This window comes from Marmota flaviventris, chromosome 2 (genome assembly GCF_047511675.1).
Source record: "Marmota flaviventris isolate mMarFla1 chromosome 2, mMarFla1.hap1, whole genome shotgun sequence".
Taxonomy (NCBI): domain Eukaryota; kingdom Metazoa; phylum Chordata; class Mammalia; order Rodentia; family Sciuridae; genus Marmota; species Marmota flaviventris.
Genome location: NC_092499.1, coordinates 115,296,993 through 115,312,381, shown reverse-complemented (window position 1 = coordinate 115,312,381; position 15,389 = coordinate 115,296,993).

Below are 15,389 nucleotides of genomic sequence, written 5' to 3'. Positions count from 1 at the left end.
AGGATCTGAATGCTCAAAAGACTTGCAAACTGTTATCTCTGCCATAGGTTTCAAAGGGATTTTGAAATTAAAAATCTGCGTATTGGTTTCTCTCTGTGTTTTTCTACGGTGGCAACTCTACTTAGAGATCAGTAAGTCAGGAATGGAGGGACAGGAGGAACCCCCTGGGAGAACAGGAAGTAAGGAGGGAAGCAGTACATAAATGTTTCAAAATGTGTCTAACATGGTCTGACCATCTGAAGTGGAAATTCATCATGGTCCCCGTTGTCCTTTAAATCAGGATTTTAAAGACGTATACGAAAGAGTGAACTTGGCTGAAGGATGTGAGCTGGAAGGAAAGTGATGAGAAATGTAACCTCACCCTGCCCCCAACCATATGGATGACCCACCTTTCACAAGTCGGGGTGAGAGATGGGCTCCAGTTTCAGGTGCAGCAGCCAAAGTAAGACACCTGGTGTTCATGCCGACCCTGGCAGCTGGAGAGCGGTACGTAGGTGGCCTGTGCTCAGCCAATCAGTTGTTCCCATGGAGAAGGACACAGAGCTGTGGGTCAGTTTTGGAGGCCTCCTGGGCCTAGCCGAGGCAGGTTAAGCAGATCTGGTGGTCTGATCCGGCTATGGTCTCACCAGCCCACCTGTCCTTGGATCCTGCCTCTTTCTTGGATCTGATAACCTAAGCTTCTGCAGAGTCGCTGGGCTTCCCAATAGCCTGCTGTCAATTCTCTCTCCCTAAGGGTCCAGCATTACTGCCTGCAGTGTTCAGCCAGGAGCAGGTAGTAATGAGCCAACGCCCACCGCGAGACCTCAGTGTCCTTTTCTATTATAAAGTGAGGTGCTTAAACCAGGGAATGGCCAAGATCTTACTATCTCCCTTATGCTTGAAATACTCTGGGTGCTGCAGTGCACAGCCTAGTTCACCCACCCCCCAAGCCCCACCGTTCTCTAGTGGCCCCTATTCATACTGAGGGAGCAGTCACTCTCTGCACAGTTGGCCTCACACCCCATTCCATCCAGGACAAGAGTGACCCACCCAAAATGAGTACCAGGATCCTTCAATCAACCAGCCTTCTTTACTGCAGGACTTCTCAGAGCCCTTAACCTGCTAATGTACTTTGTGATTGTCCCAGAGAGGACGTGAATTATTTCTCCAATGAATTTCCCTGCAGACAGGAGCCCTCAATGCCTCTTTCAAGGGTTGGAACAAACACACAACCAAACGCACTTTAAGAAACACTGTTGCAAAAAATAACCAAATTTCACACAACCAAAGACCACACACACACACACACACACACACACACACACGGAGGAATTCCTTGGTCTGACCTGAGTCCATTCAACTTTTCTTTCTTTCCATTGTTTTCCCCACCATTGCGCTTCCTAAATGTGCAGGCGTGAGCAGTGGTATGTCCTTCAGGGGCAGGTCTGTGCTGGAGATAACTGTCTGCTGTGACCAGGGTTTGGTGTACCCACACTCCACACAGCTCATCTGCACCCCGTGCCACTTGGGATAAAGTGAGTGTTCAACTGTGCCTGCTTGCCTCAGCCCATGCCACCCTTTACAATGTAATGCATGGCTTCCCCTGCCTAGCCCCATAGGTGGCACTGGCTTGGCCCTGATGAGAGCCCCTCTTTGATTGTCCAACAGACCTGCCATTCAGGCATGTTCCAAAACCTCTGGAAACCATTTTTATTTGCAATCTGTGTCCTCTCTGGAGAGAATAGTTTCCTAAGTTCCCTTAGAAGCAAACCTGTGTGATCCTTATCACCATCTAAAGGCTTCCATGCTCAGTTTTAAAGGGAGACCCATACTGTGAGGAGCCACTCCAAAGCACACACCTTTAAGTCCTGATGCACCACTGGGATCTGAAAGGTCACTGTAGTCTGGTGTGGTAGTGCCATGACTTGTGACTTGGGCTTTGGATAATAAGGCATGGCCCTAGGAGTAGGCGGCACCCAGAGGGGTTGAGCTACACTCACCTGTTCCTTTGTAATCCTACCCCTTTGCCCTTTTGGGGATAGAATGTTCCATGGAAACTCCCCTTGCTTGTTCCCTATATAAGAATAAAGAATTCTAGTGGCTTTCTTTCCAAGGACCCTTAAGGTTGCAGAGCCGTCTCCAGATTACTGAAAGATAATTCTGTGTGGTTGCATGCTTTCTTTGTCGTTTTCTTGAGTTATTGGAATAGTCAGATTTTGTGAACCCAGCATTAGGTCACCAGTGAGGACAGTTAGTGATAAAGTGCTCAGTTTTAAAGAGAGATCTGTACTGCAGGGCTGCATGGACACAGCTGCCCCCCAACCCTCCAAGAGGGCTTGGGGGGATTCCCGGGTTCAACAAGGGCATGAACGTTGTCCCTTTGTCTTTCCAAACTGAAGAAACAAATATGTGGCGTAGTACTTATTGGGAGTTTACCTTGTTTGTTTTTTTTTTCTATTTTTGCTTTTATAAACAAAACACATATTCAAATGTAGGAAAATAAAATATGTGTAGAGAGAAATAAAAACAACCTAAGATTCTACCACCCAAAGGTAACATTATAAGTATTTAGGAATATATCTTCCTTATTATCTTTGGTATCCCTCCCCCTTACCAATGCAGATACATTTTATTTCAATTAACTAATAATCTGACTTCGATGGATTTAAACAAAAAGAATTTATTAGTTCCTATTGCTAAAAGGGCCAAAGTATCCAGTTTCAGGCAAGGCTGGATCAGGGGCTTCTTGCTGTCTCCACACTATGGCCTTTCTTCAGCCCTTAGCATCATTTTCAAGCTCTAAGGTGCATCCGAAGCTCTGTACATAGTCTTTTGATGCAAGAGAAACTTCAGGTTCTTTTCCAAGAGTCTTCTTTAAAAAGCCCTGAATCTCTGGTTATACCAGCATCTGTCACAGTCTCTGAAGTCTGATTGGCTTAGGTCAGGGTCACGTGCTCCATCTCCAGAGCCCTACCTGAGCCATCTGGACTGAACAGTGGTCAGACATGGAGTCCAGGCAGGAGCTGCTGTTGAAAGATGAAGAAGCAAACACAGAGAAGGGACAGAACAATAAATGTGCAATTAAGTATTGGGTCATTAGACTTCCAGCCCCAAAGAGTGCATGGCCCGCAGTTAGCCTTCCAGACCTCTAAAGCTGCCAGGAGTAAGGATGAGGGGGGAAATTCCCGGCAATCTCACGGCCCACCTGTGATGCCCTCCACCAACCAGAGGCCCTCTGGGAAAGGCACCAAGAGACTTCACACCTCTTCTGCCATCTATGCTGTCCCCAGGACGTACCAAAAGAGGGGCCAACTGCTTCCCCCCGACACACTTTTTAAAAGCTAGTCTTTGAAGCAGAATCCTGTCACCTTTCCAAATCACAATGCCCTCTTCCTCTGCCACCATCTGCCCACCACCAGGCCAGATGCGACAAAGTATAAAAACCAGGAAGTGGAGGTAAGTGGGCCATGCATTCTGGGAAGTGACCTTCTCATCTGAAGGCCAGAGCTGGGCGACTCAAGGGACAGCCAGAGCCTGCTCAGGAAACATCCTCCCCCCACGACATTTAGAGCGCCAGGGACCCAGGTGGTGGGAGAGGAATCCCCAGCAGCACAGTGGCCCAGATAAACCAAGACTGTACTGGAGCCTCGCCCCAGCCCGCCCCAGCCCACCCCAGCTGCAGACAGGAGAACACTGCCCCCCTCCCTTCCCTGTGAACTTGAGAAAGAGAAGGGAGGAGGGTTGAACAGAGGAGCTGGAGTCTTAGGGAGAGGATATGTATTTCATCCCAAAATGAGATAACGAGGTAATACCAAAAGGGATGTGGGTGAGATATGAGAAATAACAAATGAAATGAAATATCTGAATTAAACATCACTTTAGAAATAGCTAATAAAAAGTAGACTGGATGACCCCCTCCCCCTTCCCCCTCAGAAAAAGTAAATTAGCAAAGTAGAGAGAAAAAAAAAAACTTGACTAGCTCTCTTGGGGTACAAGAAAAAGAAAAAAGAGACCATCATGAGAAAGATGAGAGAGACGTAGGAGAGGTGAGATACGAATTCTAGGGCTGATCTCTGGAGCAGCCCATCAGACAAGTGTTTGTGGAAACTGTCAGGAGAGATAGGTGTGACGTTGGGAAGGAGGAGAGGCATTGTTGTAGGCCTGGTGTCCCAGTTGGTGAAGAGCTGGGGACTCCCTGAGCTGAATTGTCTCTACCTGATTCTCAGCCCGGCTTCACCTGCCTTGCGGTAGTCAGTTCCACCTGGAGTCTGGCCCTTCTTGGCCCACAGGCTCTGGGTTCAGTGTTGGCGGGAACTTCACCATTATCTGCCACTTCCTGGAGATGGAGTGAGAGGTGGGGAGTGGCCAAGGTGTGGGGGGTGACACAGGTTTCAGGAGTTGGGAGGAACTCGGTGCCATCAGGGGCTGGGCTGGCGTAGAGGGCCAAAAGGGAGGTGAGCAGGCAGCAAAGACAACTGCCTTCCTCATCATGCCACAGGCGGGCGGCACTACCAGGCAATTAAGAGAAACGGCCCATGAAGAAATGGTTCTGCCCAGCAGAGTGTGGCACATTCAGGACAGCCCTGGCAAATGAAGATTCATGAGCCCAGAAACCCCAGCAGTTCACATGGGCCAGACTCAGCTGGTGAGTCAAGAGTCCGGGAGGGTGGAGAGGGGCTAAGGCTGGCAGGGCCATCTGGCTGGTGGGCAGCAGCTCCAAGGCTGTCCTCACCCCAGCCTCACATCACCCAGAGCTCTGCCCAGCCTCATCCCTCAAGAAGCTCAGCATGGCTCCTCTAAACACCCGCTCACACCACACTTACCGCTGGGGAAGGGGAGAGAGCACTGATTTTGAAGTCAGAAGTCTGGATATTCTGACCTAGACAGAGTGACTTGGTGTCCCTGACATCTCAGGGCACCAGTCCCGTGGAGATGGCCCCATGGAGGAGCCCTGGCCTGGTCCCATTCCTCCCAGGAGCACTGTGACATCCCACTGAGTCACTCAGCAGAAAAGCTCTCTGAAAAGAAGAGAGCTCTGTTCAGTGATGGAAGCTAGAAGGGTTCTAAGGACACTGAGAGTGAAGAGCGTCTAAGGGAGAATATTCTAGAATGAGGAGTGATAATGGCAGAAAGCCATTCTACTTCTAAAGGTGGTGGGGGAGTCCTTGAGGCCTCTTAGTAAGAAGGAAAGATCTCCTAACTGTATTAAGCCTAGACTTGGACACTGGCTCTGGGACCACCCCAGGTCCCTCTCTGTCCATGTGATGCTACTTTGTGAGCCGTATGTCACTCTCTTTGCAATGACCGTGTGCACACACAACAACAACAACAACAATTTCCAGCAGGTTGAGAATTGTGACCTGTCAAAGGAGGTCAGGGTAATAAAGGAGCACATCCTCTGGCTGGACCTCTGTGAGTGCAGCCTGTTCTCTGATTTATTTTCTCAAACCTGAAGAATATCTCCTATAAGCTAGAAGCAGCCCTTCACTGCATGATGACTGCAGCCAGACATCACAGAGAAGGAGCATGGATCTGAGGACAGGAAATTTGGGGATCAACGCTACATTCTGTGTGGGGCCATCATGGGCCACCCTAGGCCTCACCTGCCCTGTTTACAAACTAGAGAGCAGGAGGAGGAGGAGGAGGAGAGTCCCAGTTGGTTCTGTCTTAGTCATTCTGGCTGCTATGACCGAGTACCACAGACTGAATGGCTGATATAAACAACAGATGTTTATTTTCATGGTCTAGGAGTGATCAGGTGTGAGCATGATCACCCCTAGACCAGATCAGGGTGTGATGAGGGACCTCTGCTGTCTTCTTGTATCTTCCCCTGGTGCAGAGAGGGGGAGAGAGCTCTCTGGGGTCCCTTTCACAAGGGCATTAATCCTGTCCATGAAGGCTCCATGCTCTTGAGCTAAGCACCTCCCATCCCATCAGGTTGGGTGTTGGGATTTTAGCAAAAGAGTTTGGGGCCCTGGGGCCGGGGGACGTAAGCATTCAGTCAACAACACACTGTCATCACTTCTTAACAGAGCCTTAGCTGAAACAATTTGGAGTAAGGAAATCTTTTATTAAAACGTGTTTCTTCATTTTCGTTTTAGATTTACTGTGCAAATCTATTCAATCATCAGTGCATAAACAGATCATGTGCACGGGTGCCCATCTTTGCTTTGCTTGGCGCCCCTCTGCACTCTGTAAGATCCTTAAAAACCTTCCTGACTCTGGTGAACCACGTTCCTGAGGTGGAAGAAACTCTAGGGAATGGCAGAAGCAATATATGCACCAAGTGCCACAAAGCTGTGTCTCACCCCCTCCAGGAACAGAGATGTTTGCCTTTTCTCCACCTTTATCACCTTGTGCTAATTCCCAGACAGAATTCAGGTCTGGAAGCCCCGTCCTAAATGCCCAATTGCTCATGGAATCTGGGAAACAAGGAAACTTGGGCATCATTTGACTCCACCCTCTGTGTCAAGGTGAGTCGTGGTTAGTCCCCCTGTAGAGCTCTCTGAGGAGCACTGTCCCTCCTCGATTCCTGCCAAAGCAGAGGCTGGTATCCTGCCACATTTTTCAGGCCAACGGTTCATTTCCTTCTGTCTTAGAAACTTCTGGAAGGCAGGATGCCCACATCCTGGCTCAAGTCTTAGCCATTGTTCAGTCAGGAACTACTCCATCCAGGGAAGAGGAAGCAAAAGTGAACAGAGCAAAATCAATTCCATGAACAAGCAACTCACAGAAGGAAGAGGAGCAGCCAACAAACACAAAAATGTTACCAACCTTGGTAAAAGTGATAGAAGTGCAAGATCAAAGAACAATAGTATGCCCTTGGCCAGGATGAAGAAGCGGGAAGAGCAGCAGGAGGAGGTAGCATTCTTTGTGAACAAGGCTATCTGTCTGAGGCAGGGGGTGGCGGGATAGCAGTGAGCCAGGGTGCAGCCAACTCAACAAGGTGCCTGCCTCTGGACTCAGCCACCCCACTTCCAGGAATCCATCTCAGTGGGATAATGAGGGATGAACACAAATATTTGAACTTGAAACTATTCATTGAATGGGAAAGAATGTACTTGTCCATCCAGAAGGGATTCTTGAATTCATTATGGTACACCTATACAACAGAATTTTTTTAAAAATTAAAGTTAAAAAATGAACAACAACAAAAAGAGGTTCACAATCTACTGTTGGGTGGAAAAAGAAGTTTGCCCTCTAGTCCCTACAGTAGGATGATGCTTTTAAAATGCCATTGATCTTCAATAAACAGAAAAATTAACAACGACTGTATCTGAGTTTCTAGAGGATCCGTAAATATTTTAGCTACATATTCTGATTTTCCATATAAGCAAGTAGGACTTGTGAAATACAAGAATAGTTAACAAAAGAGAAAGCCAGCACAGGGAGGAAAGGGTTTTTCTGACACAAGGTAGAGGACAGTCCAGTTGAATTTTAGACCCTTCCCAAACCCTCCACTAGTGCGGGAGCGACTCTGAGGAAGAGGGGCCTGTCCCTTCCTATGGTGTGAAGCCATAAATCCTGGAGCAGATACTTTCCCTCTTTTCTCTCTGTAAAAATATGCCACCATGCTCTCAGGAAGCCCGTCCCCACCCAGGCCCTCTGGTGCCCCATCTTTCCCCATCTGCCCCACTCTCCACTCTCCTCTGGCAGGTCCTGTCTGTATCGTGGGCACAGTAGGAGGCTCGGAGCCGACTGAGGGCCTGGATCTGAACTGGCAGTGCCACTTCCCAGCAGCGTGGCCTTGAGCAGTCAGGAAAGGCCTCTTCATGCCTCAGTTCTTCATTACTGTGATGATTAGGAGTAGAAAGGTATAACAGGGAGGGAGAGAAGGAAGGAGGACAGATTAAAGATAAGGAAGTAAAAACCTTCTAAATGCAACGTGGCTTTTATTCTGACACAGGAAAGGAATATCAGTGGAAATCCAGATCTAAATTAGTGATGTAGCTAATAATAATATGCTAACGCTAATTTCTTGGTTGTGACAAGGGTGCCATGCTTGTGTAAGATGTTAGTAGAAGGGGAAATTGGGTGAGGGCTCAGGGGACTCTGTACTATCTCTGCAATTTTTCTTTAAATCTAAAATTACGGGGCTGGGGATGTGGCTCAAACGGTAGCGCGCTCGCCTGGCATGCGTGCGGCCCGGGTTCGATCCTCAGCACCACATACAAACAAAGATGTTGTATCTGCCGATAACTAAAAAATAAATATTAAAATTCTCTCTCTCTCTCCTCTCTCACTCTCTCTAAAAAAAATAAAAAATAAATAAAATTACTCCAAACTGAATTTTTTTAAAGTAAATTGCTTAGAATGATGCCTGGCACAAAGAAAGCATTCAATAAATACTGACCATTACCTAATCATATTCCTCCATGACAGTAGCTACTGTCATCGGTCAGGACAGTTTGAGGGAGCATCAAACCCTTCTGCACACCCCACGGGATGTTCTGTGTCTGCCCTCCTCCTGCGGCCTTTGTTTGTTCCCAACGCTGACCCCTGCTTCTTGTCACCGAGACCTTGACATTTAGTTACTCTGTTTTCCGGTTTATTGTATCTAAGTTGCATATTGCAAGTTGGTTTGAGTTTCTTTGGGAACAGTCAAGGTATTATGAGTAATTAAAAAAAAATGCATAAGTGGTCATGTCTGTCTTTCCTGCACAGAGCACCCGGGACAAACCATCACAACCACATCTTGGGGACAGTGTGGGTTTGGAAGCAGAAGGGCTAGGTGGGTGTGTCCTGTTGGTACTGTGTGACACCAGGTCAGTCACACTTCTGTGTAGTGGGGGTGGTGAGGAGCCCAGCTTCCCTGGGTGTTCCCAGGAGGTGCTAGTACACCTTGTGCAAGCCTGTGGCAGAGATGTGGCACACCGAAGTTCTTCCCTCTGCAGGGTCACTCATGCGTAGAGATATCCAGTCAGCCGGGGACCAGAATCCATCCAGTAGGGGCCCCTTTCCCTGGTTCCTCTTATCATGGTCTCAGGTGCTCCACATGGTCAATCCAGCCACAAATCATGCACTTCTGGACTCCACCCAGGGAGGGGTCTAAAGTGCCCTCCTGACCCCACCCCAGCCCAGGCTCTCGTTCCAGGGTGCTGTGGCCTCTGAGCTGGCCCCTCCATGCTGCTGAAATCCTACTTGAACAAAGCCACCCTCTCACCTCTGTCTTCCTACCAGGTGGAGGCAGCCAGGAGAGGGCACACGAATGGGCATCTCCAGGTACCAGAGCTCTGATTGGGCAGGCGAAGGGGGTTCCTGGGGAGCAGTTGACATCCTGAACTCAGAGGCTTGGGCTGAGGAGAGAAGCAGATCCAGAAACCCCCTTTGCCCATACTGTGCCACAGGATGTGCGGAATTATCTTTTTTTTTTTTTTTTTTTCAAGGAAAAGAAGAAAGGTGTGATTCAGAAGGGAGAGGACTTGGCCTTATTCTATCCAAGCTGGTGCCCTCTCTGCCCTCTAAACCTGGATGAGAGCTGGCGAGGGAGGGCAAACTGCCCAGGCTCCTTCTCTGGCTCCGCTGGTCCCTCTCATTCAGGGCTTCAGCCCTCCTTTTCTTTCCAGTTGACTCCTTGGACACTTCAAATTCAGACATAAGGACCGACATAGTCCATGGGAGAATCATCCCCTTCAAGAAGCACCAAGGCCATGTCAGGGGGCTTGGGGGAGGACTTGGACCTGAATCTAAGGACATGTTTCCTAAGGACTGGAGCAAAATAATGAGGAATATTTATCAAGCCCTTCCTGTGTGCCAAGTGCTGGATTATTCATTCAATTCTCATGAGTATCTGTGAGGTGGAATTTTTATACACAGGGAAAATGAGATGCATGAAGATTTCGCAACCTTCCTACAGTCACCGAGCTGGATGGCCTTGACATCTGAGTCTTGCACCCGGATAACCGGGTTCTGGAGTTTACCTGTGCCACTGGTCACAATACTACAGGAGAAGCTCAGAGGAATTCAAAGTGGTCCCCTCAGAGTTGTCTGCAGAAGAAATTCCAGGAATTTCCAGCTGGCCCAGGAACTACAAGTTTACTTCCAACTGTAAGTTGGAGTTGGAGGTAGAAGACAAGAGCCGCCTCAGACTGCCCTGGTCCAGTCTCACACAGCCCCATAAGCCTCCCCTGATCCTCGGAGGCCGGTGTCCTTAGGCCCTTGGGTCCCAAGTTCCTGTCACTTGGGATTGAGGCAGGCTGAAAAGAGAATGGCTGAGGCCAGGCCCAGGAGTCAAGGAGGAATAAGTGAGGTCAGGGAGTAGGGGTGACTAGAGCTGTGGTCAGACCAGACACACACTCCAAGCAAGGGGTCTAGGCGGCAGCACAGAGCAGGAGGCACATGACGCCAAAGTCATTTCTGTCTGTGCCAACAAGCATCTTACATCCCCTCTGCTGGGCCAGGAGCCAGTCTCAGGCCGGGAGCTGCCCACAGCTGACTGGCTGGAGGAGCCACAGAAAAAGTTGTAGCTACACTTAAGCACCAAGCTCAGCACTGGATGCTTGGCATCTGTTATCCCTTTGCATTTTAATCTTCCAAAGGCCCCTGAGGTCTGAATAAGGTAATGAAAGCTGAAAGAGGGACAATAGCTTGCCCTGGGCCACACAGCTTCTGCCTAGCAGGACATGCATTCCAAGTATGGCCAGCCTGGTTCCAGGGCCCTTGCTCTTACTCCCCGCAGGCGGCCTCTTTGAGCCCCATCAGACAGGGCCTCTCCCCCTCCCTTGTGCTTAGCCACTTCCTACCAAAGCTTCCCGTCACATCCTTGCTCACACCAGGAAGCTCACCTGCTCACCCAGTGCCCCGGCTGCCCGCTGCCACCTCCTGAGCCTGAAAGGTATCTCTTACAATCTGTTTCCACCACTAAGCTGTGGGGGAGGCCATGTTCCCCCATATTATAGGTAAAGAAACTGAGGCTCAGGTAAATAGTTGGCTCCCAGCCCCTGCCATCTGGACAAGGTGGACGTTCAAACCCAGGCCTCTGAATTGAGTGCAACTCCAGGCCACGTCACAGCTCCACTGAGTCTCCCGACGTATCTGAGCCTCCACAGGTCTTTGAACTTCCCTGTGGCCCCTGGTGGCCAGCTACGGAAAGTCTGACTGCAGATAGGGGTTCTGTTCCCATCCTGCCGAGGGTCTGGGGTCCCTCTGGAGCTCTGCAGCAGCCCAGAGACACCTTGCCAGCTGCTGGCAGGATCCTCCCTCTTACTGAGGCATCTTGACAGAGAAGATGCTGGTGAAGGAGCCAAGAGCTAGTAGCTTGGAGCGTGTGAGCCCTTGGACCGTGTGTCCTTCAGGGTTTGGTCTGCTTGGGAGACCCCTCGATCAGAGAGTTTTGTCCACTTAGGGAGGCTCCTATCTGCCAGGACAGGGGCAGGACAGGCCCACCTGTCCTGATGTTACAGGGTAAGTGAGATTATCCCAGAGACAATGTGGGACTCTCCCAAGAAACTCCACAGCCACCTGGAGGGTAGTCATCCCTCTCCACCTGGCTTCCAATGTTTTGCCTCCTGAAACTCGGAATACATTTATTGTTTTGTTTGTTTGTTCCAAGTCTATTGTCAGATGAGGAAACCAAGGCCCAAATGAATAGAGTAAGCTAGGAGAAGGCCAGGGTGGCCCCAGAAGTCTCACAACACCCAGAGCAGCCCTTTCTGCTGGCAGGACCCAACTCTCTCTCTCGGGCAGGCCCCTTATCTGGAGGTCTCTGCTCCATGGAGCAGACAGTGCAGGTCTGCCTCCACACCTGGGAATGTACCCCCACAGCTCTAACCCAGGACCTCGGGCTTCTGGAAAGGATGAGGTTGGAGGGGCTCCAGGACATCGACTGGAAAAAATTCCAAGAGATCACTATCTCCCTGGATACCACGTGCAGCCCGAGAAGGTACACAGGAGCCACAGACCTCCTCCCCTGGCTCCCCAGGATCCCCTGTGCCACCCCCAGTCCTTCTGTCCCTCCCTCTTTCCCTTCTTCTCTTTCTCCCTGTCTTTTCACACCCTGAAATGAGTTTTGTAAGGGGCCAGGGCAGCCAAATTCCATAGCATTTAAATCACAGCTCCATTTAATTCTGGCAAATGGCATTTTCATAGAGTCATAGAATGTGAGAACTTGAAAGGATCTGATTGATGGTTTCCACCAACTCCCTCTTTTAATAATAGATGAGGACCGTGAAGGCCAAAGGGGAGGCAGCTCACCCGGGGTCACATAGCCGCTCTGTGCAGGGCCTGGTCAAGAACCCGGGGTCGGGCTTCCTAGACTCTGCCTCCAGCTCCTCCATCCACTCCGAACCAGGGCAAGATTGTGTCCTGAGAAGTGTGTGGTCAGGGTGAGGGCTGGGGACAAGCCTGGATCCCTGCTGGAACCACTAGGTCGGGTCAGAGGCACAGGAGAGCCAGGACTTGGGGCAGCTACCCCAAACCATTGTCATACAGGCCCAGGGTTTCTGGACATTTGGATTGTTTAAAGAATAGCTTAAAAATACAGTTTTTAAATGTAAAATATTCCCCCTTAAAATATGGAGACAGTTCAAATTTAAAAACACTTGAGACTCATCTCTGATAGAGTCTAAGTCTCCCTTTTTACAGGAGAGATGGCATGTTTAAGGCCACCCAAAGACCGGGACTCCAGTGCAGGTGAGTAATGCCACATGCAGGGGAGCTGTCCTGACAGCATTGTTATGGGATGGCATCTTGTGTGTGTCCCCAAGAACCCAGACCCACCCTTCCCCCCCCCCCCCCCCAGGTCTTCTGTGACTCACCCTAGGAGACCTTGGCCTTGGCTTTCTCTCATGAGCCACATTCACAAAATCCCTTTGAGTATTTTTTCCCCTGACACATCCCTCTAAAACTCCCAAGTGGGCCAGCACATTCCGAGCCCCTGCTGGAGGCTTGGAAGGGCTGCAGACACCCTTGTCCTCCGCCAAGCCTTTCCCATATGCCACTCCCCTTGCCTCCGGACGTTCTGCCCTGTGCATCCCAGCTCCAAATAACACAGCTGACACCCCAGAAAAATCCCATAAAGCTGAATCGGGACCATGTCAGCAAAAGGGGAAAATGAGATCACGGCCACCCTGCCACCTTCCCTGGCTAGCTAAATCTGTCAGCAGACCATCGGTCGCCAAGCCCTCCCGGACCTTCCTGCACTTCCGGCCTGGAAACAGCCGGGAGGGTGGTGAGTGGGGAGTAACGCACAGCCGGGGAAATCCATGCGAAAAAGTCAAGTGCAGGGGTGAGCTGAGCGCGGCTGGTAATGAGGGTGAACCCCAAGAAAAGAACCAGCAAAATAAGGCACAGTTAACCAGGGACAAGGGTCTGAAGCGAACCTGGAATGATAGATGGAATTTGTAAGGACAGAGAGAAGCAGAGGGAACACTCAAGGCATGAGGCAGATGGACACTAGGGCAGGGAGGGGGTCAGGCGACCTGCCGGGGGATCCCTGGCCCAGGACCAAGGCCCAGCTCTTGAGGAGTCCTTGGCGGTCCTGAGCTCGGCTTCCCCCTCCAGTCAGGGGACTTGGGCTGGATGAGCACAGTGTTTCTTACCTCCTTGAGCAGAGGAACTGTGCTTTATTCTCCCAGCACCCAGCTTAGGTCTGGCAAATGGTGGTATGAGCGAGTGAATGAATGAACGTAGGATTTAATATAAACGTCAACCTGATGAGAAAAGTATGAAAACAGACACCTGAGTAAAGCAAATTCACACTTTGAATTTCTCAAGATATTTTCCCACCACTATTAATGTCATCCTCCTAACACCTTGGAGGACTGAGTGTAGCTTTCCCAAATCCCACTTAACAAGCAGGGACACCGAGGTGTGGGATGCTTGGGGGCAGGATCAGAGCTGGTTGGCTGCTATTCTGGGTCCCCTCTGAGGATCCACCTGCGATGCAGGTGCTGGGTCCTGTGCTGAGGGTGAGGCCTGCCTCAGCCTGCCAGGCCTGTCCAGGGTGGGGAGTCTGGCTGCCTCAGAAGGGCAAGCTAACTGCCCATCCACCCAGGGGCCTGAGCCTCCTCACCTGTGCGGCACTTATCAGAATACAGCTGACATTTTGATCTCCCTCCAAATGGCTCCGTAGCTGTTTGCCAGTTTGTTCTGAATTAAGCAAGGGAAGAGCCAGGGGATTGTTTATTGTTTCCCCCAAACCTCAACAGAGATGTTTGTTGATCGACTTTCTGGGACCATCCAAGGCTTTGCTGAGGTGGCCTCCCAATCAGCCTTGTCCTCCTTCCAGAGTAAACTTGTCTGAGAGAAATGGGATGGGGGGGGCGCACAGAGAAGCCTTTAAACAACAGTGGTGTCAATCAAGAATGGTTTAAAGCCTGCAGGACTTATCAGAACCACCAATATTCTACTGGACTCTGCAAATCTTCAAGTGGAAATGAATTTAACGTGTGTCACTTCCTGGCCTCATTTGACCACAGATGTTTTTCCACATCAGTTGGTGTGAGGATCTCGAGTTCCACGCTTTGGGAAAAGTTCTGCACACAGCCACATGTTTCTTGGGAGTTGGGATGGAAAGAAAAGGTTGCATTTCACCACATAAGGGATTGGAGGGCCTGGGGCAAATGACCCAGCTCAGTTTCTCTATCTTTCAAACAGGGATGGTATGCAGAGCTCTCAATGCTGATGGGAGGGTAAAATGAGGTAACAGGTGTCCGTGCCAACCCTCCCATCAGTAAGTCACCACACAGGTACATGAACTTGCACCCCAAAAAGTGAACGGATGTGAGATTTACCTGAAAAGATTCATGAACAAGTTACTTTTTATTTGACCATAGGATTCTCTGAGTTGCAAAGCAACAAAGTGTGACCAATCCCTGCTGACCCCTTCTCACAGTCAATTTAAAGTTGGGTATAATTTAAAACACTTTAGCCAATTGGGAGTAGTCTAATGGCAAACCGAAGCCGGGGTGTAGGACTTTGTGAACCCCATCCCTTTGTGAATCCAAGGTCCCTTCACGATCTCTGGGCTTCAGGACAAGATGCTTCAGGAGAGCTGCCTGGTAGTTAAGGGCCTGTGTTCCAAACACCTCCACCAGAGTCTTGCTGCCACAGGCTCCGTCCCTTATCCCCACCTGCCTGGGCCAAGTCCATGCCAATCCCCTCTGCGTGGGGCCGGCTCTTCCTTATGGCAAAGGTCACTGGTGAGCCCTCACCCCAATCCAGGTTCTCCCCTTGACCTTAGAAACAAAACTGAAAGCTGTGCTTCCCAGACTCACTCGCTGGAGGCAGATGGGTCCACAAGACAAATGAGCTAGAAGGGCAAGTGACATGTACCAGCTCTGGGGCGTGCCTGTCTGTCACAATGGGAGTGGCATCCCTACAGTTTCCTCTTTTCTTCTTCCTGTAGAAAGAAGATAAAGTGGTGACACTGTGGCAAGACTGTGGAGCAGTTATCATGGATCATTTGCTCA